Below are 26,835 nucleotides of genomic sequence, written 5' to 3' on the forward strand. Positions count from 1 at the left end.
GAAGGAAGGAAGGAAGGAAGGAAGGAAGGAAGGAAGGAAGGAAGGAAGGAAGGAAGGAAGGAAGGAAGGAAGGAAGGGAGAAAAGAAAGAGGAGAGGAAAGAAAAATTGACTACATATACATACTCTCTGATTATGTGATGACCTCAAAAAAGGTACAGGCAAAGGAAATTCCCCTGTCATCCCCTACTGCCCTCAAAAGACAAAAAAGTGAATCTCCTACACCTAAAGAAGATGCGACTGATCGTGTCATGTAAACAATTCTATCAGAGATAAGGGTCCTTAAACCCACCAATGCTAAACTGCAGCAACCTGATAGCAAGTGGACCATCTTTGATGCTCGAATAAATGAAGTGGAGAGGCGGATTGGTAACGAGGAAGATATCTCTAACAAAGTAACCAATTTAGAAAGTACAGTTGAAGTTCTCCAACAACAAGCTGAGAATCTCTAAAACAGGAATAGGAGGAATAACCTTTGTGTTATTGGCCTTCCGGAAGGAATTAAAAAGGATAATCCCACTGCCTTCAAATATGAATTTCTACCTCAAATTCTTAATTTACCAACTTCTGTGCAGCTCAACCTAAGAACGGCGTATCGAATTGGTCCCATCAGATCCTCGCGAAGTTCACCTGACTTACCTGGAACCCTTATACTTGCACTACTAGAATTTATCCTAGTTAGCCTCATCATGGCAAAGGTAAAGCAAATCAAAAATCTGACATGGGAGGAAAAGAGAATTTTCATCATCCAAGACGTTTCCAAAGCAACTGCAGCAAGAAGGAAGTGCTCTTGTCTTTAGACCAACCCTAAGGCATCTGAATGCCAGATGTGGTATTATTCATCTAGCCATCTTAAAAGTTACCCTAAATGGCCATGCTTCGACATTCCAGAACTCGCCGGATTTAAGACAGAATATTCAGTCCCATAAATGCAATGATACGGATACATCAAACCCTATCACCTGAAAGATGACTGGCACCTCACTGAAGCTACTTACTTCTTATTCCTGAATTCTGTTTTTCTCCAGCGGAGTGGGGTTTTGGTGAGCCTTTCTCATCGTTTGTCTCTCCTCCCTCCTTTTATTATTTCTACATCATGGACTGGTGTGGCAGGTTCCTGTTTGCCACTTTTTTCTTATAACTCTTAGATTTATCGTATTCTTACCAAGTTCCATGTTTTTACTGTTTGTCATTCCTCCTCCCTTATGTGTCTTCCCCTTTATGTCTTCATTTGTTATTCTGTGTACATTGTTATATCCTTTGCCAATATGCTCTGTTATTTCATTCAATTGGTATCTTAATTTGGGTAGTATTGTAACTTCCTCTTTTTATGTACATCTGATAATCTATGGTTTCATTTCTCATACCCATGTCAAATAACATAGTCTCTTGGAATATTAAAGGATTATATAACCCAATCAAAAGACAAAACGTACTATCCCACCTTAATACACTGAAGCCCTCAATCACCTGGATTCAAGAGTCAAATCTTTCTAATGAGGAAGCAATACAACTTAAATGACATTGGGTGGGCCATGTCTTCTCTAGTGCTGCTAATGGTAAAAGAAAATTGAGTTATTATACTAATTAATAAAGCCTTCAAATGTAAAGTATTATCCAGTGAATCTGATGACCTGGGAAGATGGATTTTGCTCAAGATATAGATTGATTCCAAAAAATACTCTGTACTTAATATCTATGGCCCATCATCTCCTGACCCTAACTTTTGCCGACAACTAATAAATCATATGCTTCAATGTAATCCCCATAATAAAAACGTATTGAAATCTTTTCAAAATGTTATTCTAATTTGTACACCTCCAAAGCCCCTCTCAACAATTCTTTTATTGATGACTTCTTACACAATATATCCAGGGACTCTTACCCTTCAATAGATCTTCAATCACTCAATACTCAAATGATTCCCTCTGAAATACTTCTAGCTATTAACCATCTTAAAAAAGGCAAAGCTCCAGGACCGTATGGCCTCCTCACTGTTTTATTTGCCCATTTTTCCAACCTATTAGTCCCCAAACTCAGTGAACGTTACTCGCACTTAATTTCAGAACAAAAAGCTCAAGGCTAAATTCTTGAAGCCATGCTTATTGTTTTTCTCAAGCCTAATAAAGATCCTGAACGTCCTCAAAACTATCGTCATATTTCCCTTATTAATACTGACTGCAAAATATATGCTAAAATCCTGGCCAGTAGACTCATTCCTTTTTACCCAATCTCCTTAAACAAGATCAAGTTGAATATATCAAGGGCAGAGTGTTCTCCTCCAACATTAGACATTTTTTTTAGATGTCATGGATCTAATTCACAATTCGAAAGACCCCCACGCTGCAATAGCTCTTGATGCAAAAAAGCATTCAATACAGTTGAATGGGATTTTTTATTTAAAACTCTTAAATGGCATGGCTTTGTCCCCTCTTTGTACCTATGATTAATGTCCTCTATTCTAAGCCCAAAACTGCAATCTTTGTAAATGGACAAGTATCTCCTTTTTTCCCATTATCAAGAGAGACACGTCAAGGCTGCCATCTCTCTCCAATTCTTTTTATTTTAGTACAAATGCCATATCATATCATATCATAATTGAACACTTTCTAGAAGCCATTAGGGCAGAATGAGAATATTTTTGGTGTTCAACACAAACATCGGTATATTAAAATGGTAGCATATTCAGATCATGTTCTGCTTTTCCTAAAGAATCCAGAGCAAAGTGCCCAAAATCTACTTGATATCATTTTGAAGTGTTCCCTGGGAATGAAACGGTGTCCCAAAGGTTTCAAATATCTTGGGATCCATATCTCAGGCTCTATCAGTAACATTCGCAAACAGAATTTGGAAATTATACTAGCCAGAATCAAAGGACTAGTAACCTCATGGTCACCCCTTTTTCTCTCATGGTGGGGCCGCCTAGAATCTAGTAAGATGATGATATCCCCCATCATCCTATATCTCCTATATATGCTTCCTATCTCCCTTCCCCTTTCCTTTTTCAAATCCATAGACTCCTGCTTGATTAGATTTCTATGGGGAAAGAAAAAGCATAGAATTTCGCTGAGTAAATTAAAAAAGTCCTGCTCTTTAGATGGTGTCAACTTCCCTGATTTTAGGAAATATCACATGGCCTCCGTCATTAAACAAGCACAGATGTGGTTCACCCAAGAGGAATTAATGGGTATACCTAATTGGGTAAGTCTAGAGAGAGACATGGTTTCCCCAATGTCCCTGGCAGATATTTACCCTATTAAAGGTAAGAATAAATTTACTAAATATTCCTGTATTCGCCTATCTGTCTCAAGATGTATATGTTCCCCTCCTTAACCAAACTGTCCTTGTTCACCTCTCCTTTCATTTGACATAATCATCTAATTAAAATTAAAGGTAAATCTATTTTTTGGAGACCATGGCTCTCTAGAGTTATTACATTTTGTAATCAACCTTTTTTGCAAAATGCTCCCATTACCTTTAATTACTTTGCTATCAAGTACCATATGCCTGACTTTTTCCTCAAACAATATTTGGACATTGTTGCTGCTATTTTTGAAAAGTGTGGATTACTTATACATAATTCCAATATTCCTGATGCGCAAAGGCTATCATTATACATGCTGAACTCTAATGTTACTGCCCCTGCTTATTATAAAACACTGGCGTTAAAATCTTCCACTCTGACAGTTGACATCCTTCAGAGTGGTTGGAAGAATGATTGTACGCTATCGGATCTTCAACTATGCTGGCCCCCACAGTGGAAATGCATCAGCTAGCCTAACCCAAACCTTTTTCTTCTTCCACCATCCACGCTTCTCTCGTTAAATATGGACTATTACCTAATGACTTTTGTTGGAGCTGTTTACACGTCCAGGGTTCTTTTAAGCATATGTTTGTGGAGTGTCAACATGTTCAACCTTTCTGAAACTTTGTACGGCATACTATGAAATCTATTTTTAAGTTTCATCAAGACTTTTGTTTTTTTGGGGAATTTCCCTTTTACATGCTATTCCAGCTAACAGATATGCAAACTTTATCTTGCATGTATGTGTAATGGTTGCAATACAACCTATTACTAATTGGAAAAACTTAAATCATGTTCATTACAATGTATGTTGTAACAATATCTGTAATATTGATAGATTCGAAAATAGCATTGCATTCTCCACTGATCTGATGTAAGCATCAATTGAAATGGCAACCCCTTCTTGACTTCTTATCCAATGCTGATTCTCATTAAGGTCAAGTATAATTTGCCATGATTACCACATTCCCCCTCATCCCATTCCCTTCTTCCCTCCTGTGGGTGTCATTTCCTGTTTTGTCTTGTCCATTATTCGTTTGTCTGTCAATGTAGTGTCACCCACCCTTCATATTTTAAAAATGTTCAAGCTACTGCAACCAATTAGTTATGCACACCTGGCTTGAATATATGCCAAATATTTGTTTACAAGTTGCTCTGTTATGTTTCTTTCATACATTTGTCGCATATTCACACATTCTGAATGAATATTTATTGCCATGTATATTTATTTTCTATAATAGCCTTTTTAAACATAAATAATTAATGTATATGATCTTCGAAACATGGCTGTCAACAGGAGTGGTAAAGAAGAAGTAACGGACCTATTGAATTAATAGAAGAATGTCTAGCCCTCAGGTACATTCATTGTAGCTGGAAAATGTAACGCCCATTGTCCACCGCAGCTACCTGAGCTTCTATTCCTGATCTGTGCTAATAGGGTGGCAACAACACAAAGGAGGTCAAGACAATAGGGAAAAATAGGGCCCCTGTTTTAATCTTCAATATTTTAATATATTGCATGGTCCTGGGGATAACAATCCTCGATTTTAATTATAATTAAAATCGAAGTATTTGTTCTGTCCCCTTTGTCAGAATGTACACAGGTAACTTGAATATTGGTTAATTTTCTACTACACTTTATACATTTTATGAAATAAATTACATAATTGAATATCAAGTTTGTGTTCCATATGTTATCCCCAGGATCATACAATATATTAAATAATTGAAGATTAAAACAGGGGCCCTCTTTTTCCTGTTTCCCATAATAAGGTAGGACTGCTGTGGGAAGGATTGATAGATGCCCAGTAAATGGTAATATAAGATGGGTCACCAGATATGTGAATATCATACAGATCTAAGTTGCATTTTTAAATATGGCTCCTTTAAAATAATACAAACAGAAATAAGTAATCATGCTTTTGATACAGTTATCGGCTGATGATAACCTAATCAAATGCAAACTCCTAACAGGGAATATGAATTTATGAAATGCAAAACAATCGATTAAATTGGACCGAACTGAACATACTCTTGAAACCTATGCTGCGATACCCGAGAGTTTGGGCGCATTACCAAATGTAATAAATAAATACATAAATAAATAATAAATACGAGCACTATCCCACTTAGCAAAGGAATTGAACATGGACAACTTAAAATTCCGTGGTTAATTTGCAGGGAAACATTTCACCAGCTGAAGTGTCAAAGTGGATGCATTTGTTAGCAGGTGATTTTGGAGTGGTCCCTTAAAATTCTATAAATGTACAGCTAGTTTTGCCATCAAACAATTAGGAAAGTAACATTGTTTTTAAACAAGAGAGACAAGACAGAATATACGCATAGTAGAGAAGATTACAATAGTCCTCATGCTTGAATGGGAAATGGAAATAAGCGTACTGAAATTGGATGAAACAACATAAAATTACAAAAACTGTTTTGAGGCAGCAGAAGATCATTTGGAACTATGGCCCAGATGTAAGACATTCTGGCCCATGGTCATACATCTTTGCCGGGCATTAGACAAGTTCACATAAAGGGTAAATTAGCACGCTTTTTTAATGTATGCCAAGACCAAAGCTTTAACCTGCGTCACAGAGAAAACGGTGGGGGAGAGTGTGAAGGCATACTACCTACAATATTTGAAAGGGAGTCAATATATTTGCAAAAAAGCAAAGGAAGACATCTCTATAGTTTTGGTTCTGGAACGTTCTGGTGGCATTTGTGCCACCAAATTGCCGAAACCATTGGTAAAGGTAAGAGAAAGAGGGAAGGGGAACTGAGATGCAGAATCCCTCATTGTCATGGCAACTGACAACGCTTGTGGAAGGAAAAGGCTGCAACCTTGTTTGTTACTTTTTTGTTCTCTGCGGCCATATAAACCAATAGCAGTTTGTTAAAAGTGATGTCCAATCAGGAGTCATATTAAAAGTGGAGCTCAGCTCTAAGGTGTGGCGCATGGGGTTCGGCAGCTCGCCTGCGTGTATCACTGACGTGTCATGGTGACGTCTCTCCTTTTACTAATCGGTTAATGGTAGAACTCTACTTTCCTTACGGCCGGTAGAGTAGCTTAATGGGACGCTGTTGCCTTTGCAGACATGTTTGTGGAAGAGGTTCACCAGAGCCAGCGTCCTGGGACAGTGAAATCTGGTTACATAGAGCATCGAGAAGCTGTCAGTGGTTGTTAAGGAGCACTTTGCAGACATCAGTTGCCCCTGTCCCTTTGTTTCCCGGCATGGAAGCCACTGGATCGGCAGTGTGACCTTGCAGAGAGGCTGCCTGCGATGCCTCTATAACCACATGACTGATCAGCAAGCTGGAGGGGTTGTGAGTAGAGGGGGGCTACGCCCCTCTCAATCCCCCTGTCCGCCATGCCGAAGTGACAGCCTATGCCAAGAGGCCTTTCTCTGTGGGGAGTGTTCATTCTCAGTTCGCATGTGCGGAAATGGTTTGGGGAAACACACACACGGAGACAAATACACGCATGTCTTGGAAAATCGATTCTCAGCATGCATTACTGCAGGTGGCAAATACAAAAGCAAGCCATTTTGTGTACACCTGCATACGATTGGATCCACTTGTAACACATAATGCACCTAGAACGAAGACATTTGTTTCGGGAATGGCTTGTCAATAAACTAATAGAATTTGTTTTTAGAAAGGCGTATGTATATGTGTGCAAATATTTGAAATGCGTTTTGTATTTATTTTCAATTTATTGTAGACCTGTAGATTTAATGGATAATGATTAGTTGCGACTTGTCACTCACTCCAAGTAGGCACCCAGGACATCATTCTCAAAACGGTTATTCTTTATAGTTGCCTCTGATGTCATAATTAATTGCCCGTATTATGTAGTCATCAGCACATGTATAATACAATGAGAATCCAGACTGCCTTAAGTGCTTCAAGGCCATCTCTGTGTCATTAAGCGCTTTACAAATGTTCTGAAATATCCAGTCCATGATGGTGCACTGAATGATATGTATTCCTGAAGTGCTTCATGCATTTCGGTGCTGTTATAACAAGTTGTTTTTTTGCTGCTCAATTTATCGACTTCAGGCGCATGAAGGGCTGAGTCGACCCTGCTGATGACTTGGGAAATGCACACTTCTCATGTCGGAGGCCAGCATTTAGCTTGTGAGCTATCCACCCAGAAAACCTAACTTAACGTGGAACCATTAGTGGCTTCTGGTGGTGCCAGTAACAGCCTTAACTTGCAGACTGCAGCTCTGTAAAGGCTGCCACCCCCAAACTCTAGGGTTTTATTACCGGTGATCGTGGATGGTGTAGTTTTCAGTCTTGGTGCATTGTGGGAGAGGTAGTCTAATTTATGGGGGTTTGGCAGTGGTAGTCCACAAGCAAAAAGTAGAGAGTGTGTTTTTTAAAAAAAGATTTTTAGTCCGCCTTATGTCAAACTATTTATGTCATAGTGATTTGGGGCTTGGCTTACCCGAGAACCACTTTCATTTTGCACCATTGACTTCTTTTAAAAGTGAGAGTGCTTACATTGTCCCATGGGTTCCTGATTTTAGGAGTGTCCTATACCTAATAATTGCCAGTGTGTGGTCATGGAGTTGCAGAACTACAGAGCAGTCAATAATACAGACTGCGGCCTGGAGTATGCAAACAATAGGGAACATGGGGGGGTAGCTAGAGTTTGTGACTTGTGTGTGCAGATTCACTGACTCGTGTTCTGGTCACCTTTACACAACACAGGTGTACCCTGAGTGGGCCCCTTCTTCCCTCATACCCATCCAGTCCTACTCATCATTTGAAAGCCTGGTCTGCTAGCTTGGCATCTCTCCTACTTCCTCTCTGACCATTGCCACTATCTAATGGGGCCCCGGGCTGTATCTCCTCTTTCCTATCAGAATGGGCTGAATTCTCCTCCTCTCTACTGACTTTCACCTCTAAACTCCTCCTTTCGGGAGATTTTACCATCCACCTTGATTCTTCATTCACAGCCTCCACTCTCTTTCGTGACCTCTGCACATCTCTCTCCCTCTCTATTCTCCCATCTGGTCTTACCCATTGAGCTGGTCACGCTCTTGGTACCGTCATCCATCCTGATCCTTTTCTCTCTACTCCCCTCTCCGCCCCTCTCTCCTGGTCTGACCACTCCCTCCTCTCCTTCCACCTGGGACCTCTCGGCCCTCTGCCCAAACCTCCACCCGCTCTGCCAGCCTCGTTTGCGGGGATCCGTCCAATGAAACGAGTGGCAGTTGCTGCATTTGCTTCCACCTTCATCACCCCCTCCTCCCACTACTGACTCAACTATTGACTCTGCTCCGAACAATCTCCATCTCCATCTCGCTCCCACTAACACTATCAATATTCTTGCCCCTGTTATGAGGATCTGTCTGAAACCTGTCACCAAGCGTAACAATTGGTAGGATTCTGATCTAGCAGCCCTCAAACGCAAGTGCAGAGCTGCTGAACGGAAGTGGCAGACCTCAAGATCATCCTCTGATAAACTGGCCTGTCCCCTTCTCGAGAGGCAATATCGCATCTCCATTCGCTAGAAGAAGAGGCCTCACATCCACGCCCACATCTCTGGATCTTCTAATAACATGTCTGAACTCTGCAAAGAACTAGCCAATCCAGTTGCAGTCTCTACCTCGCCTCTTCCCTTCCAGGCCCTCTGCACTGCACTGGCCACCCACTTGATTGCTAAAACTCAGGACATCCTGGTTTCTCCCTCTGCCTTACCCTACCCCTCCTCCCATCGCCCTGCCACCATCAACCCCCCACTCTTTCCTCATTCTCTCCTATCACATCGGACGAGGTAACTAGACTTGTAACTAGAGTTGTCAGCTCTATGAAGGTGCCTTCCAAACAGGCCTCTCTGTCTTCTTCCAGAACTATTAAGGACATAATTGGCTCCCTTGCCCCTGAACTCCCTTGCCACTGGGCCACTGGGTCTTTCCACTCTTCCCTCAAGCACTACCTGGTGCGCCCCCTGCTGAAAAAGCCCTCCGCCGACCCCTCGGGTCCAGCTTACCACCGCCCCATCTCTTGCACTCCTTTCCTTAGAAAGGTTATGGAGAATTTGATCTTCCCCAAACTGACCCAGCATCCTGAGCGTGTTGGTTGCCTGCACAACCATCAATCTGGATTCCGAGCATCGAGAGGCACGGAAACTGCTCTCCTGAACACCCGTGACAAATTGCTTGCATATCTTGACTCCAGCTCACCCGCTGTTCTCATTCTATCCAATCTCTCCTCTGATTTTGACATGGACAACAACTCCATCCTCATAAAGTGGCTCCATGATACACTTGGTATCTTGGAGCAGGCACTGTACTGGCTGACCTTCTTCCTCACTGACCATCCCTTCCAGGTCATCCTGGGTTGTTTCTGCTCTCAGTTCTAGCTCCACCTGCGACGTTTCCCAGGCCTCTATCCTTTCGGCTTGGCTCATTAACACCCATCTCTCCTATCTTGCTCACCTTATCTCCACTTTCTCCCCACACTTCCAGTGTTATGCAGATGACACCCAACTCTTCTTCAAACTACCCTTTGCATCTCTTCAGACTTCCCCTGTCATTCCTGACGGCCTGTCTGCCATCCAGTCTTGATGCACCTCCAATGATCTCTGTCTCAATGCCAGCAAGACTGAGATTCTTCCTGTTGGGACTCCTGTTCCCTCTTTTCTCCCTTCACTCTTGCCACCCTCTATGGGCTCTCCCCCTCCTCTGAAACCAGAAACCTGGGAGTTATCTTAGACTCCTCTCTCTTTTTCTTTCCTCACATCTTGGACCTTGCCAAGAAGGCTCATTTCCAACACTACCTCCTCAGAAGCATCCTCCCTTTCCTCACTTTTCCCAAGAAGCTTAATGTCCCGAGAGCTCTGGTACTCTCCAGTCTGGACAGTTGTAACAGTCACTTCCTCAATCTACCTTTTTCTTCTCTCTGCCCCCTCCAGCTAATCCAGAATAGGGCTGTGAGACTTATCATTGGTCTCAAGCCCAGGGACTGTATCACTGCAGCCCTAAAATCTCAGCACTGGCTCCCGGTTGCTGCAAGGATCACATTTCAATCCCTCTGCATCATCGATAAGGCTGTCTGGGGCCAGGGTCCAAGCTATCTGCAACTTGCTCTCACCAAATGCTCTCCTTCCAGATCCCTTTGACCCTCTTGGTCCAACTGTCTGCTTGTCAAGCGCTTCTCTAAGCAGAGGGCGGGTGGCCGTTCTCTTTCCACCTCTGGAACAGCCTCCCCCTTTCTTTCTGTCTTGAGCCATATCTCCTCACATTCTGGACGCACCTCAAGGCTTTCCTCTTCTCCTTCTCCTCCTCACTCTCCCTCCTGTACTAAACCCCCACAGTCACTGTGATTGGCAGCCTGGGCCCTTATGTGTCCTTCTGGGTCCTGGCCTTCTGTCAAATCGCCCGCAGCATCCAACCTCCCCCTGCACTTGCCTTCGGTGCACCACCGCCTGTGATGTCTTACAGGTCTGCAAGTATTGTATTGGCCGGGGAGCCCTCTTCCACCAAGAGGTCACTGCCTGGAATGTACATGTTACCTTTGCAACTGGCTCTCTGGCGTTTCCTCTCTCTGTGCAACATCTAGCACTTACCCCCCCGTCCCTTCTCTCTCTCTGCACTTGGCCGTTTCAAATGTTCACACGGCCTAGTAGGACCGCTATTGTATTTTGCTCATCATTATCATATTCCGTTGTCTTGCTCTTCCCTTGTTCCCTTCCCTTTGCGCTGTGGGCGCTTTGAAACACAATTTCTTGATGTGTAAGTGCCTTACAAATGCCCAATAAAATAAAATGTGATGCTTTTGGCAGAGCGTGTTCAGAAGTCCATAGTTTGTTTTCGGATTCAGGATGAAAACGCTGCCTCTCCCAGCGAAACAAGCTGTGGGGGAATACAGCAGAGCGAGCGAGTATACGATATGACATACAATGTCCCTGTGGTGAGCTTTGTGAGGCTTTTCCTAAAAGGGGTTCATACATGAAACACTGACTGCACTCTTAGCACACATGCTATAGTGCTCTGACTGCTGCTCCCAGGGGGTCGTCAGATGCATATTACTATGTACTTCATGTGCAGATCCATACATATGTAGTAACTGCACTGATTATAATTGATAAAATACCTACAGTGGGTTTTACAGACTAGTAGTCTTCTTTGGCATGTATCATATGGGAGGAAGTGGCCACGCCCAAAACATACAGTGCCACCCCAGCGCGTGACACTTGCAGCTGTGCCATCCGGGCCATTTGTGGGAATATGTGTGACACCAACAGCTGTGCCAACCACGCCATTTGTGGGAACGTCACTAACTTGAAACAAAAAAGTGAGGGGGCCCATCTACATAGAACGAACAAGGCCAAATTGCTTATTCAATGGGATTTCGATTATTTGACGTGTTTCAAAATCTAATTGAGTTCCCACCCACTTCCTGCCCCTCCATTGCCCAAACACATCCTCACTGGATCTCTTTGAGCTAGATTATTCAAGCCTTACCATCAAACGGTGTGCTGTAAGTGTCTGCCAGTGTTTTTTCAAAGCAGTCTTCTGAGAGTTGATGACTTAATTGCCACTGTAAACATGCAGGTATAAGGCATTTTCTAGGCACTGCTATTATGTGCCTAGGTACTCAAACCATTTTGAAGTTGCTACCATCTATGGCAAGTTAATACCACTACAGTGTTGCCTGACAAATGCCTTTATCATGCCTACACAAAAGTCAAAGCTATTGACATTGCCAATGCTTGTTTAAAGTCACTTACCATGCTGCTGGCTGAGAGCTTGGAAGTTAAGCAGAAAAGGTTTAGAGGAAGGGGGATTTATTTAACTCAAAAAGCAATAGGAGTAACTTTAAGAAAAGGTCTTGTAATCCTTTGGTTTTGTAGAACATCATTTACAATGCTACATTCTCACATGTTGCTACCACATACAACACTCAGGAAATTAAATTACGCAAGTGACAAAATGCCAGCTGAGACTTCAAAATACAGGTTCTAAACTTAAAAGTTGACATTTAAAAGAGTTCCTGTTCTCATATAGTGATGGCTCTTGGCCTTGGGCCTGTGCTTGGGAAATTATAGGTACCCAAGAGGCAGGATGCATTTTCAACTACCATTAAACATGTATATCTGAACAAATGCATATTTTGGGCATTATGCATGCGATTATAAACGTTGCATTTGTACAAATATATGATTTGTGGGCTGTAACACCAACGGCAAGGCTTCAAACTCAGTTGCAGAGAAAATGGTGGGTTAATTGTGGGGTAGGTTTGAAGGTTAATTATACAGAATATTTTGAAAGACAGCTCTGTTTTTTTCAATGGCAACTACCAGTCTGCTGGTTCTGGCTAGCGGAGAGCCTGCCAGAACAGACTTAAAGGAAAGGCAAGGGACGCTAATGGAATTTTATTAATATTGCTTTGGTTTGCAATCTAAAATGTAAAATGCTGCATTCTCACATGCTAACACCCCATACAACAATCAGCATGTTAAATCACAAAGAAGTGGCAACTGCAAAATTAAGGCTTACAAATTCCCATGGGACAGAATGCATGTTTGCCTACCAGTATAAATACAACTCTGATATGCATTTGCTGTGACTTAATCAAGATATTATAAAGGGTGAACTGGCACACATTTATGATGTGTGGGCTAACACCAACGACAAGGATTCAGCCTGAGCTGCAGAGAAAATAGTGGGTGAGTGTGATGGCAAATTATACAGAATATTTAAATGAGAGCGTCAATATATTTGCAAAAAAGTAAAGGAGGACTTTGCTGTACTTTTCATGGCACTTACAATTCTGCTGGTTCTGGTTGACTGAGATTAAGCAGAAAAACTTGCAGAAGGGATAGGGATATAACTCTCATATGAATGTAATTTATTTTAAAAGAACAGGTTTTTCTTTGCAGCACAACATGGTATAAAATACATCATTCATTCTCACATGCTACCACCACATACAACACTCAGCAAGTTAAATAACAAAAGAGTGTCAGTTCCAAAATGTAGGCTTTTGAAACGCCAGCTGAGTGTACAAAGTATAGGTTTTAAACCTAAACAGTATTTCAAGAGTTCCTCCTCAGGCATAGTTACACTGCATGTGGCCCTTGGTATGCGCTTAGGGATGTACATGTACTAAGAGGGAAGAATACCTTTTGTATATATTGTGAAATCTCTTAGGGGATCCCCAAAAAAAATCACCTCATTGACAATATTTTTGCAGGTGACATTTTCACATAGAACCGCAGTGGAAGACAGACAACAGGAATTGAAATAAGTGCGAGAATAAAAGTACCAGAATCCTTAGAGACATCAATGTGAATTAACCTGAAACACCTGAAAAGGAAATGTAACTAGACACGCCTGAAAAGGAAAAGAAACACAGCCTCCCTGATGATTGATGGAGTCAAGAAAACGTTTGGAGGAGAAGATAATTTGTTGCTACCGCAGGAAAACTTGACTGGGAACCAGAGTGCCCGCCTTGCCATCATTCTTAACACTATGTTCCAGGAGTCCCGGGCTGAAGAGGCTGCAGCACCAGGGCCAACATGCCTTACTATGGAGTGCCATAAACATGGTTTCCCCCTCTCCCTATCAAGGGTAAGATTTGTGCTTTGGAGGGAGTTGTTTCCCAGTCACCTGCAATTGAAAAAAGTGTGAGAATACAAGTACCAGAACCTTTAGAGACATCAATGTGAATTAACCTGAAACACCTGAAAAGGAAATGTAACTAGACACGCCTGAAAAGGAAAAGAAATACAGCCTCCCTGATGATTGATGGAGTCAACAAAATGTTTGGAGGAGAAGACAATTTATTGCTACAGCAGGAAAAATTGACTGGGAACCAGAGTTTGCGCCTTGCCATCATTCTTAAAGCCATTGCCTTAATGCTTTTGCTGACATCTGGGAAAAGGGATGGGGTGTCCAAATGTCATGTAACCAGTAATGTCCGGAGGGTCCTAACAGGTGACTGTGTCCAATTTGGTGCAGATTGTTGAAACGCTGTGGAGTTGTATAGGGAACATTCACAAAGATGCAAACACACACACACATTTTTCCTTTTGCTGAAATCCAGGGAAGGGGTGGGGTTTCCAAATGGCATGTAGCCACTATGTCCGGGGGGTACTAACAGGTGACAGTGCAAAATGTGGTGCAGATTGGTGAAACAGTGTAGTATTGTATAGGGAGCATGTGCTTTGCCACAAACCCACACATTTTCATTTTTATATACGTAGATGGTTTTTACCCATCCACAGTTGGTACTAATTTTTCAACCCCCAAAGAAGAAAAAGCTGAGTACACTCTGCCAAGATTCAAACCTGTGACCTGCAGCTCACACACAGATCTCACCAGCAGGCACAAAACCCACTGCGCTTTCTCACCATGTGTCCTTTCCACATCCATTACTTTGAGAGCGTGTTGAAGGGGCTGTTCCCACATCTAGTAACATAGAAATCAGACATAAATAAATAAAATAGGTCCAACCGAATCTCACAATCGGCCTTAGCCACTGCCCATATCGTGAACGCTACCTCAAGGTCCCATGTTCTATGTAATACATTGTGTGAACAAAACATGCCTGTAAGATTTTATGGTATGTACATGAAATCAGCCTCTTTCTTTGTTTGCTCCGCTCAATTTCAATGTAGCTTCCTCAGACTTCTGTTTCTAGTCCAGCAAAAAAACAAGCATGCTCTAAAAAGCCTTTTCGGCTGACAATTGGATTAAAAACGTGCTATTGCACATCTAGGCATGCCGGATATGTTCGTGGACTGTTGCAACAATGTGCAATATCTATAGCATCCAGTAGCAGCATGCAATCTTTACATATGTGTTCCAGTAATATGCAACCCAAATGCAATAGTGTTTTACTCCAGAAGAGTTGATGGGAATAATACTTGATTTGAGCCGTTTTACTTGACAACGTTTAGGTTACAGCTTGCACATGTGTTCTAAAATTAGCCCCCTCCAACCCCACTCCCACCGCCCCGATCCCGTGTGTGTGAAAGCAACATGGAAGAAGTTTTTTTTTAACAATCACCAGTCGATGCATTTGTATAAACAGACCCAATATCCCAAGATAATGAGTTCACGTGTTCCTGTTTATGTAATGGGCACCTACTGTGCCATTGTCGAAAGACTCGAGGGCCATTACGGAAGCCTTTCATCATTTCTGAAAGTGGCTGCAGGAGACGAGAACTGTCGAGGTTTATTTAACCACGGCCTGTTGTTTCCGGCTTTTTACGTGCCGAGAAGCGCTTTGATCTTGAAGTTCAACGCACTCATTAGCTGCGCGACAAATGCCCCCATTTTATAAACCGTTTTATCGTCTTTGTACGACGTCTGCTTTGCATATTAGCTTAACAAACGTTAACATGTGTAAAAGTCACACCGTTGAGTACCACGCCATTAAACGCCTTGCCATCTGCGAACCTTATATAGATGAATTTTGTACTTGAATAAAATACAAAAAACACTGACCATCTATGAAAATCAAACTTGCTGTACAGAGTGCATCACGCTCTGTGTACAGTGTACCAGAGTACACGCACTCAGGGGCTGCCAGTATACACCAACGTCCAACAGCAATCGTCCCCTGCCACACGTATCACCCATTGGGCTCCACATGCACTGGCCCGTTATAGTGCGGCAACCTGTCCACCTCGGTCACCAACTGCCTCACCACCCAGCCTGACTAAGTGCTCCCACCATCGCTGCATACTCTCACCGCAAATCACCTACAAGCCTCTGCCTGACCAATACGCTTTCATACCAAGCGCTAGCATTATGGACTACTACCCCTCGCCCTTTTATATAGACGGCCACATCTTGACCGGCCGATAAAATATTGATTGCTGCACCCTGCATTTTGGGCAAAATATTGAGTGTCGCACCCTAGCTGCCCAGAATTATTGATTGCTGCACCCTGAATATTTGCGTAAAATATTGATTGCCACACCCTATCTACCTAGAAATATTGATTACCGCACTCTGACCAGCTATATCTTACTCAAACTAATAATTAGCCAAGCCTCTCACCAGACCCTTGGCATAACCCTGAAGTTGCCTTATCATGCTCATGCACCTCCTAATGTTATCACTTCTTCTACTCCTGCTCAGGACTGTTAGGTGTATCGACCTACGTTCAAGTTATTATGCTGCAACATTTGGTGCTGTGGGCTTAGAAAATCCAAGATGGCCGAAAAGCCCGCATTGGCGCCAGAATCCAGGAAAACTGCGCAGTTTTTGCGCACACCAAAATGTTCGCCTGACCTGCCACCCACCAGTGCGAGCATGATGGGCGAGAAGCGCCATGAGTGAAACGTGGTGCCAAAGGAAAAATAGCAGTGCCTGTTAGCTCAAAAAGCGCTTTAAGATCACCTTTGTTTCTCTAAATGCAAGCTCAAAATACCTATTTCAAACATTGCAAGATATTCAAAAATCTTACTGAACACCAGCAGACGTCTGGTAGAATGAAGTCTTGTGTGCATACCAAATCTGAAAAGATGAAGAGCCTAAAATAATGTTCATAACAAAACTGGCTGAGCTGTGGATGTCAGCAGCTTAAGTGAAATGGGATTTAAAGCCACTAAAATCGAAATGTTTAAAATAAATGAGTGACCTACTTTTGAGTGTCACATAGGTTGCAACCGTTTAAATGTCATAGTTTTGAACTTAGAATCAGCGTTCTATCTGCATGTGTCCAAAATTGTAAGTTTGATTTGAATGAAGAAAAATGGGAACAAAAGTGACCTTTGGCTGAAGCCTGGCTTAAAGGGACTGAATTCTGCCCAGCAAGTACCCCCGACAGGAGATGAAACTTGCCCAGCAACTATATTCACAGGCCTGGCCTCCCTTCTGCTGCCCCACCAAAAGGAGATCACACCTCTCTGATTGAATCAGGGGAGGAGTACCTGGGACTGCAGGAAACAGAACAATGAACTTTCCTTGGCTCAGGCAAATGTTAAATCAGGGGGTCGTAAATGGCTTCCTCTTGGAAGGAAATGGGAGGGACACTGCCTCTGTGAGCCAGCTGAGCTTGGAGGAAGTGGACAAACCAGAAATTCCCCCATGTGCTTTGGGAAACCACACCCTTCTGGGCCAGAGCATAATTTTAGAAAGATGGATAATTCATAGTACATCATTGTCAAAATTATATCAATAATCTCATGATTCCTGTGATTTTCCTGTGCACATTTTAAGAGGTGTTAGGACTCTGTGGTATGTTCTGGGGGGTAGTAGCGGAAAATAGGGTATTACTCCAAATGTAGGTATGTTAAAAATCTGACACTTCATCATCTGATGCCCATATTCCTTGCGCACATTTGTATAAATTCTGGAAAAGTTTAAAGGTTGTGTTCTGGATGAAAAGGGCAGAATTCTGTCAGAAGTGAACACAACATCTTACAAAGACAGGGGTCGGATAGTTTGGTGCTACAGAAAATATGTTAACTGGACATATAATATCAGAAAAATTGTACATAGATAAATATGCATTTAAGTCAAAAATAGATTTGTGTGCAAAGTGACAAGGAGAGTGTTCTTTCTGTATGCCATAAAAAGGATGCCGGATGACTCACAATTCAGTTCCCCAGTCAGGCAACAGAGAATCCTATAGCCTATCAGGATCCTCAGAGGGTTGGGCATAGAAAGTCAGCCTTCCCACCCACTTTCAAAAGACATAAAAAGAGCCACTGAGACCCAAGTAGGGGGACTGCACTTTCCACTTTCTTGCGAAGCACTTTGCCGGACCAGACAATATCCAGAAGGACCATAGACTCCAGATAGACTCCAGAACTTGAAGCAGAGAGGCCTGTACCAAAAGCTGAATCCTTCTCAGCAGGCCTCAGAATCCAGCCACCTAACCAAACTATTCAACAGATGGGCTGTGCTGTTCGCTTCTGGCTAGAACCTTTGCCGGAACCAGAGACCCAGACCAGACCGCGGTGCCAGTGCCAGAACCCAGAAAGCAGAGCTGTATCCAGACCGCCGTGCAGTGTCGATAGAAGACCAGACCCAGACCAGACCGCTGTGCAGTGCCAGAACTTTTGCCAGAACCAGAGATCCAGACCAGCAGAGCAGAGAGAACTGCAGCTAAACCTGTTGACCAGATCTGTGACGAGGCCCATTCCTTCCAAAATTAGGAGTGAGTATCCAGCCCGAGATGTGCAAAACCAATCTCTTAGTTTAAAATAATCTAATTCAAACCATTTCCACCTATTTAAAACTGCATCATAGAAATCGTGTGTCCATTCTGTGATTTCAAACCTGTGAAAGTGTCATTTGTCATTCTGAGCTTTAATTTTGAGAATCTACCTCCACTAAATTGTCCGTATCTTTTGAACCGCACGGGCTAGGAACGAGATTTAATTTTCATTTTAAAGCTGAGATCCTCAGCTTTCCAACAAGCCCTAAACAGAATAGTTCGCTTTACGCACTCGGAAAAAGTGCCGCAAATTGAAAACTAGCTCAATCTCACCACACGTTAAAAAAATAGCTGTCTCTTGCTTGCATTGCTGAAATTCGTTTTCAACCTGATAATCCCTCCTGAATCATTGCTAGTGTTGAACTGGACTAATTCAAAGTAGCTGTCACCTACCCTGAATCTCCTAAAGGGAATTAAAATAATTTTTAGCATATTTTCACTTCATTGTAAATCATATTAAAAGTAGTTCTGCATGTTTTAAAAGCATACCGGTTGCTCTAAGCTTGCTAGGGGGGAACTGAATTGGTATTGCATTCGATTGTATTCCTGAAAATTGTGTGCTCGCCTTCCATCTCCTTATATTGCATAGGGGGGGTGTGAATTGTCAAAAGAAAAAGTGATCATATTATCTCTTGTGGAAACCATCTCAGTTTATTTCTGTGCTGCATTCTTTTCCATCATTGCATTTCCTTGAAACCATAAAAGCATTCTCAGCTACTTTATCCTCTCTATGCCAACTCCTAAGTCATTAACAAAGTGTGCTAGTGTAATATTATCCATTGTTGATCACTGTAATATTCATAAGTGTGCTATCAAATATTAATTTATTTATAAAAATGTGATATATATCGTGTTTAATTTCTCAAATAAATATTTTAATATGCAAAACAAACCTACTTCTTGGCTCAGTGAGGTCAGGGGGATTCAAAGAGAGGGGCGTTATACAAGGGTTTATCATCCAGATCTATGAACTTGTCATAAAAATATATAATTAAGGGCTTCCCTTGGGCATCCCAGACTCAGCATTGACTTAGTTGGAATGCTGAATTGAAGTCACTTAACAGGACCATGAGATGTCTACCATGACCAACAATGATGTTAGGAACCACCCTTTGCCCACCAAACATGACCTCAACTCTACATCTAGGACTCACAGCGTCTCTCTATTCATTTCATCGAGAATACCTACATCTGATTGCATTCCACCTTCAGGATTCTTACCTTCCTGCATTCAAACAGCATCCACCCCCTTGCTCACCACACCAGCTATGGTAAACAATCCCAATCCCATTTCTCCAGCCCAATGGATCAATCAATTTCTCACAAGACCTACACCCAACCAACCTTGCTCAATGTAAAATAGGATCACAAGACTAGGTTACAGATTTTGATTCACGTCAGCACACTCATCACCCAACGCCAAAACACTATCTAAGTAGTCGACACTGCAAAGAACACAGTAAACAATGTTACTTTACCCAGGGAAAAGACTTCCCACAGCTGATCAATACTACCACTCAGATTAAATGTGCACTCATTAATGCCAGATCCTTGTCTGCTCACGCATTAGATATTGCCGACGTCATAACATCACATGACCTTGACTTTTTAGCAATCACAGAGACCTGGCTTCATGCTGCGGCATGGCCTTCACTCTCTCGTGCCATCCTTGATGACTATTTCATCATCCGTCTTGACACAGAATCTAATCAAACCAAAGGCGGGGATGTTTTCTTTATTGCGAAAACCACCCCAGACCTGAGGCCTATGCCAAGCCATTCCTTTCCATCAGCAGAACTACTGTCCATTAAGCTTCCAATATCAGCATCACAAACAATCACCATCCACCTCATACATGGACCTCCTGGGCCTCTATCCACCTTCGAAGAAGACATTTCTCTCCTCCTCACTGCTAACACTGAACCAGGATCACAAATCATCCTAATGGGTGATCAGGACCCAAAAGATCTCAAGGCGCTAGTCCTTGCTAACACAATATCAGAACTTGGCTTTCTCCATCGCATCACTGAGCCCACAGCCAATAAGTGAAGGACCTTAGATTGGTTGGACGACCTCAACTGTAACATAAATAACCTGTCCAACTCCCATTGTGCCTGGTCGGACCATCACCTCATCTCTTAAGGAAGGCAATCAGCTCATCCATTAGGAACTATCTCCACCAGCATGCACCAGGAATAATCGCAACATGACAATTGAGAAACTACTGCCCCTACTTCAGTCGATCATCAACCCCACCACTATTTAAACTGACCCCACCGTCATATACAACCACACCTTACTCAATGCCATTAACTCAATAGCACTGCTAAAACTGGGTAAAGCCAAACCTTGCGCACCTCTTAACTCGCGGTTCACTCCACACCTTAGATTACTAGGCAAACCCAAAATTAATTCAGAAAATCTCTGGAAGAGTCTTCCGTCAGCCTCCAACAAAGACAAATTCATAATAGCATACCTCAACTACATATAGAGGCTATCCTCCAGTTAAAAAAAGATACATAAAATGACTGTATCACTCAAGCCAAATCCAGCACCAAAGAACTTTTCAATATAGTCAGAGAGTTACAATCCCCTGCCCCACCACCAGTTACCTGCTCTAATGATACTACCTTGTGCACCAATATTCAGAAAGCATTATTGGATAAAATAACGATGCTACAAAGTAAAATAGAATACAAAAAACATAGTCTCCTTGCTGCCTCATCTCATTCCACCTCATCTACGCCACAACCGAACACTCGCAAACCATTTAACTTCTCACCTATCTAAAGAAGTTGAGGACATAATCACTAAACTTAAACCTTCAAAATGACAGGGAGACATTTACCCTGCTCCACTCATCAAAGAAGCAGCCAAGGAGCTGGCTCCATTCAGCACCTCCCTAATCAACGCCTCATTTGAAACAAACATATGCCCTAACAACTTAAAAGATGCATTGGTTTTGCCACTACTAAAATAGCCTACCTTAGACCCAATTGTACCGAAGAATTATAGACCAATCACCACTATAACCTTTTTATTGAAAATTATGGACCGCGCAGCATACATGCAGATTCAACAACATCTAGAAACTAACAATCTTCTTGGTCTCTGGCAGTCAGGCTTCAGACCCAAGCACAGTACGGAAACGGCTCTGATTGAACTCAAGACACAAATTGAAGACTTAAAGGACAAAGGCAAACTCCACAATGGAAAGATAGGCTTTTTTTTAAACTTGTATTTGATATGATTTGTAGGTAGCTAATATCATATAATTTATATATTTTTTACAATCAGAAGTACCGATATCCTTCACGTTTTATAAAGTGGTGCGCTTGTGTCATTTTCGTAGTATATTTCTATTTGTATTGTCAGTATTTTTTACTGCTGTAAATTGTTAGTAGGGCATTCCGGAATGGCTGTTCGTTATGCATGCCAGAGAGCACTCATAAGGCAGTTCCTTTAAGTGCTAGTCTTTCTTTCATTTCGACAGTGTAGGTCGTGATTGGATGGAAATGGCTTGCCTCTAGCCTAGGTGATCTTGGTTTTGACTGTTAAGAGGAGAAGAGAGGGGTCTGCATTGTTGGGGAAGGCAGCCTTTGTGGTTCCCGTGCCTACCAGCATGACCTGATCTCTGCACTGGTGAGTGAGATCCTATACATGTTTGGCCCCAGCAGGGGCGATACTGCGTATTCATGGGGGAAGAGTGACTATGCCAAACCATCCCGGACAATATCTATTACAATTTTTGTATTTGCTTTCCGTTTGCAAGACTTTGGAACTTCCTTATTTAACTTCACAAACTACATGTCCCATAATGCACCTTGCAGCAGTCTTAGAATTACAATCCCCAGAAAACTTAGAGATCAGTGCTGCTTTCACTTTCCCAGGATCAGAGAGGGAGAAGGCCAATTGCCTTTAAGTGTGCTGCTCCAGGTGCTGCTAATTAGCCTGCTTCAGCACAGGGTGGGTCAGTATTTAAGCAGCTGCCTGCAGGAGCAGAAGTCTCTTGCATTGAGCTCGCTTCCAGCCCTTTGTTACTTTGATCTTTGGATTTCCGCTGTGTCCTGCTGTTTCCAACACCTGCTCCTGTTCCACAGCCTGTGCTCCCTTCCTTGCAGCCCTGCTCCTCTGCCTTCACTCCCCTGCCTTTTTCCCTGCACCTCTGTGCTTCCTATAATGCAGCCCTGCTCTCCTGCTTGTAGTCCACTGTTCCCTGTATACAGTCCCTTGCTCTCTAGCACTAATTATCTTGTTCCCTGTCTGCAGTTCCCTGTTTTGTGCCTATTGCCCATGTTACCTGGGTATAGCTTCCTTGATTCTTCAGTCCTGCCTTTGTTATCCCACCCCAGAGCTACAGTTCCTTGTCATCTGCCTGCAGTTCTGACCTTGTCATTCCAGTCCAGAGTTACTGTTCCTTGTTACCAGTCTGCAGTTTCCAGTCTCCTTACCCTTGCACTTAGATTCACTTTTTCTTGCTTTTCTTCTTTCCTCCAGTTCTCTGTCCTGAACCTTGGTTACTTTGACTTCCTTTTTCCCCTGGATATTTCTGTCACAGTTCTTGTCTTCACTTGTACCTTGTGTAATACCATTGTTCAGAGTTTGGCTGCTGGCTTTTCAGCAGGCAATCTCTGTCCCTTTCCTTTGTTGCTTTTCAGTATTGTACCTTGTGTCATTGTTAACGGTGTGCTGGTTACTGTTGCAGGAGCCAGTCATTGTTCAGTTCCTGCTGGATTCGTACAGGTTTCAGTCTTGTGAGTACTGTTTCCTTGTTCATGCCTTAGAATCCAGACACAGACACCCACTGCTGCTGCTCCTCTCCATGAGCATTCAGAGTGGGGCCCTGTAATAGTAACCTGCTCAGAAGGCTGGAGTTTCCCTGGTTCTGTGGGAAACTGTTCCCCCATTCTGCGTACACCCCAAGAGCGCAACTAATGTGTTTTTTTAACTTGTACTCCAGCCCATTTCTGTGCACTGCATTTGTTGCCTATCATGTCTTGTCTGCAGACAGAAATCCTTGCACTCCTGCTTCTTGTGTACTTTTCTCCCTTTGGCTTTGTGGGCACGTCTCTACCCGCAAGCCCCTTTGACAATACTGGGCACTGAACTCGTTTCATGCAAGTAAATTTCGGTGCTCTTTGTGTGTTAGATTGACTTATTCTGCCCAAGCAAGGTCAAGGCATAAAGCAGCATTGTGGACGCTGTGCTGCCACGCAATGAGAACCAGGGTCTTCACCCACCAGCTCATGCAGGTACCGGCATCAGTTTTATTTTTCGCTGCAGTATTGCATGCTGGTGTGACGTTGGGATGGGCTATTCAATGGCTGTTTTCATGTGCGGCTTCAGGGACATAAGACCCTCATAGTGGGACGTTTAAATGGTTTGAGCATGGCTAGTTCTTACACATTTACTGGAGTTATGCATTTCGTGCAGTGAGATGTTTCAGGAAACAGTGCACAAAATAAATAAATAAGGGATTGTTGCAGTGATGTAATTTCATGCACAGCGTTTTACTTTTACGTAGTGATGTAGCGTGCATGGGGGTAGTAAGTGGGAGGAGGCGAGCAAAATTGATGGACCATTTCAATTCAACAAAATACGCAGCACCTTTAGATTTGGCCAATTAAAGTGTGTGCTGTGCTATTCATCTAAACATTCGTTGCAGGTGAAGATCAATGTAAAGATTGTCTCGGATTTGCGTGTTACCCCACACAGAACCCTATTCTGTGCCCGTAACGGTTTCTGCCATGCAAATGCGACCGATACATTGCGATGTACACCTCTAGCACACAGCTGAACCGCATGTGGCGCAGGTGACCGACGATTACAGTGACGAGAGCTGCATGCTTTCACCCACCCTCACAACAGCCCCACTCTCCTTGTCCTGTATGACTTCAGCCTATGCCACATTGCGCAACCCTTCCCTTGACTGGCAAGCGGGGGGGAGTGCCAGTCGTGAAGGGGATAGCTCTGTAGGTTCAGCTACTATGCCGTGCTTACATTGGGCAGAATCTACTCAGCCATTTCTCATCTGGAAGGGCTTCAAATAAGTACTTAAAACAAAATATCATATATATCTACACCCACCACTCCTTAAATGGTGTTTGGCATATAGAAAATGACTCTGATTTTCCATTTTGGAGGTCGGTGGTGGGGCGCTAGGTACCTTAACAATCTCACAAACACAATCCTGGTTATTATCAGAGCCTTTCTCATACCTGGACTGCATGCTTTCACCCAATCTATGGATGAAAGCATGCAGTCCAGGTATGAGACCAGGTACTCTAGCATAATTGGTGTGATATTTCCAATTAAAGACCTGAAACATCACCAGTCATTGAGCAAATCTTTGTCCACTTCAAAACGAGTTAACGCATTAAGTGCCAAGGATGAGTATGCTCGTCCTTTTTGCATAGACTTGCATAATAGCCTGGCACTTAGCCCGCTATTACACATTCGCTTAGACCAATGATGTTTACATGCTTGAGCAAAATAGTTTGCTTATGTGGAAAGTCAGATGCATAACCATAGTCAAATAATCTTACCACCATGCAGAAGAACGAGCAGGAAGCTTGTGGTAAGAGTCCCCATAGCCACCATCGTTTATGACCATGTTTACAAGGGTGTTAAATAGGAGATGGTTTGGGCTTGCATTGTTTTCCATTCTGGAACTTATAGTTTTCTTTCCGGATGTGAGAAATATTTGAATCAAGTGGAGCTTGGAATGTGTGTGGTCAAAATTGCAGAGTGGGTTTTCTCCCTGCTTCACTTTGTGGACAGAGTGTGCGACCCTGGCAAGTATCTAGTCTCACTCGGATTTAACTACACACGTTGGAGTCCTGATAAGAGATTAGAGTCACACTACATAATAACAAATACAAAAGCAAATTGCAGAGCCAGCAGCTACCAATGGCTCAGTGATGGGTTTCTGCACATATATGGAATTTTCAAAGGTTTGAAGAATGCTCTGCAATTTGCAATTAAAAATGCAATAAATGGAAAGTGATGCTCTATCAATGGGGCAGATTATTTATTGTTTTATTATTTCTAGAGTGGGTCTAGTTCCACAGCACAGGGACCTGTACAGGGTGAGGGTCGCCAGCGGTTGGGCTGGCATCTTTTAACAGTAGCACAGACTTCATGATTTTAGGGACCCAATGGTGTACCCTCATGGTCCTACGTTAGAGGCCCCGAATGCTGTCACCTAAAATTGCATTATAGTTACAATGGCCCTCTCACAGACCCATATCACTTGATTTGACGGGCAGATGTATAATCTCACCAGCCGTTCCATGCCCCAGAGATTTGCATATTGTGCAGGGAGTGCAGCAGAACTCTCCCCATGTGCGCTCTCTCTCTCTCTCTCTCTCTCTCTCTCTCTCTCTCTCTCTCCCCTTCTATCTCTCTCTCTCTCTCTCCATGCACGGCCACTCTCTTTGTCCATGTGTTGGCACTCTCTCCATGTGCTGTCACTTTCTTTCCACTCTCTGTGATCTGCCACTCTCTCTATCCTAGAGCTATCACAATCTTTCACCTTGCGCAGCAACACTCTCTCACCCTATCCTGTCACTCTCTCTTTGCAGCTTTCCTCCTTGTGCCTTACCCCCTCTCAACCTGGAACCCACAAAGATATCCCCTCTTGCAACCTCATTCCATCTTCTCCAACTCTCATGTTTGCTCCAAGCCCTTCCTCTCACAATCTCAATGTTGTTATTACTTTCCCACTCTCATCTTTTCTCACTCACATATTCTGTTGCTCATCATTTATGGAACCCTCTCTCAATGGCTTTCTCCCCTTCCCCATCCCCTTCTCAGGCACACCTGCATCCCTTCTCTCATCCTCCCTTGAAACTTTGCACTCTTCTCCTTCCACTCTGCTGCCTATAAATGCAAAAAAGCCATGGACAGCAGTAACTGCCAAAACTATTGGCTTTGCCAATGCTTGTTTATAAACAATCAATGCATTTTAGCAGCAGAGTGTATTTCCTATTAGTTTATAAACTTATAGGTTTCTACAACTTTTGAAATGTGTTTAATACTTTTGGGCCAATTAACCACTTTCCATCTTTTGAAAAAAGAATCGAAAGACCATTGGCTAATCAACTAAAGTGGCATTTAGACCCGGGTGAGCTAATTCAGCGCTATTACTCAGGATATGCCCTTTGTGCTGAATTGAAACAGCAACCTTCCAGGTGGTGTGCTATGCACTCAAAATGCTGGATGAGGATGAAGCCTGAAAATTGGTACTGCTGGATCTCTCATTAGCCTTTGTGATGCTGAACCATGGGGCAGTTATTTAAACTCTCACATGTGCATGTGTTTGTGAGATAAAGTCCTT

This window comes from Ambystoma mexicanum, chromosome 6p (assembly GCF_040938575.1).
Source record: "Ambystoma mexicanum isolate Mex_15411 chromosome 6p, UKY_AmexF1_1, whole genome shotgun sequence".
NCBI lineage: Eukaryota > Metazoa > Chordata > Amphibia > Caudata > Ambystomatidae > Ambystoma > Ambystoma mexicanum.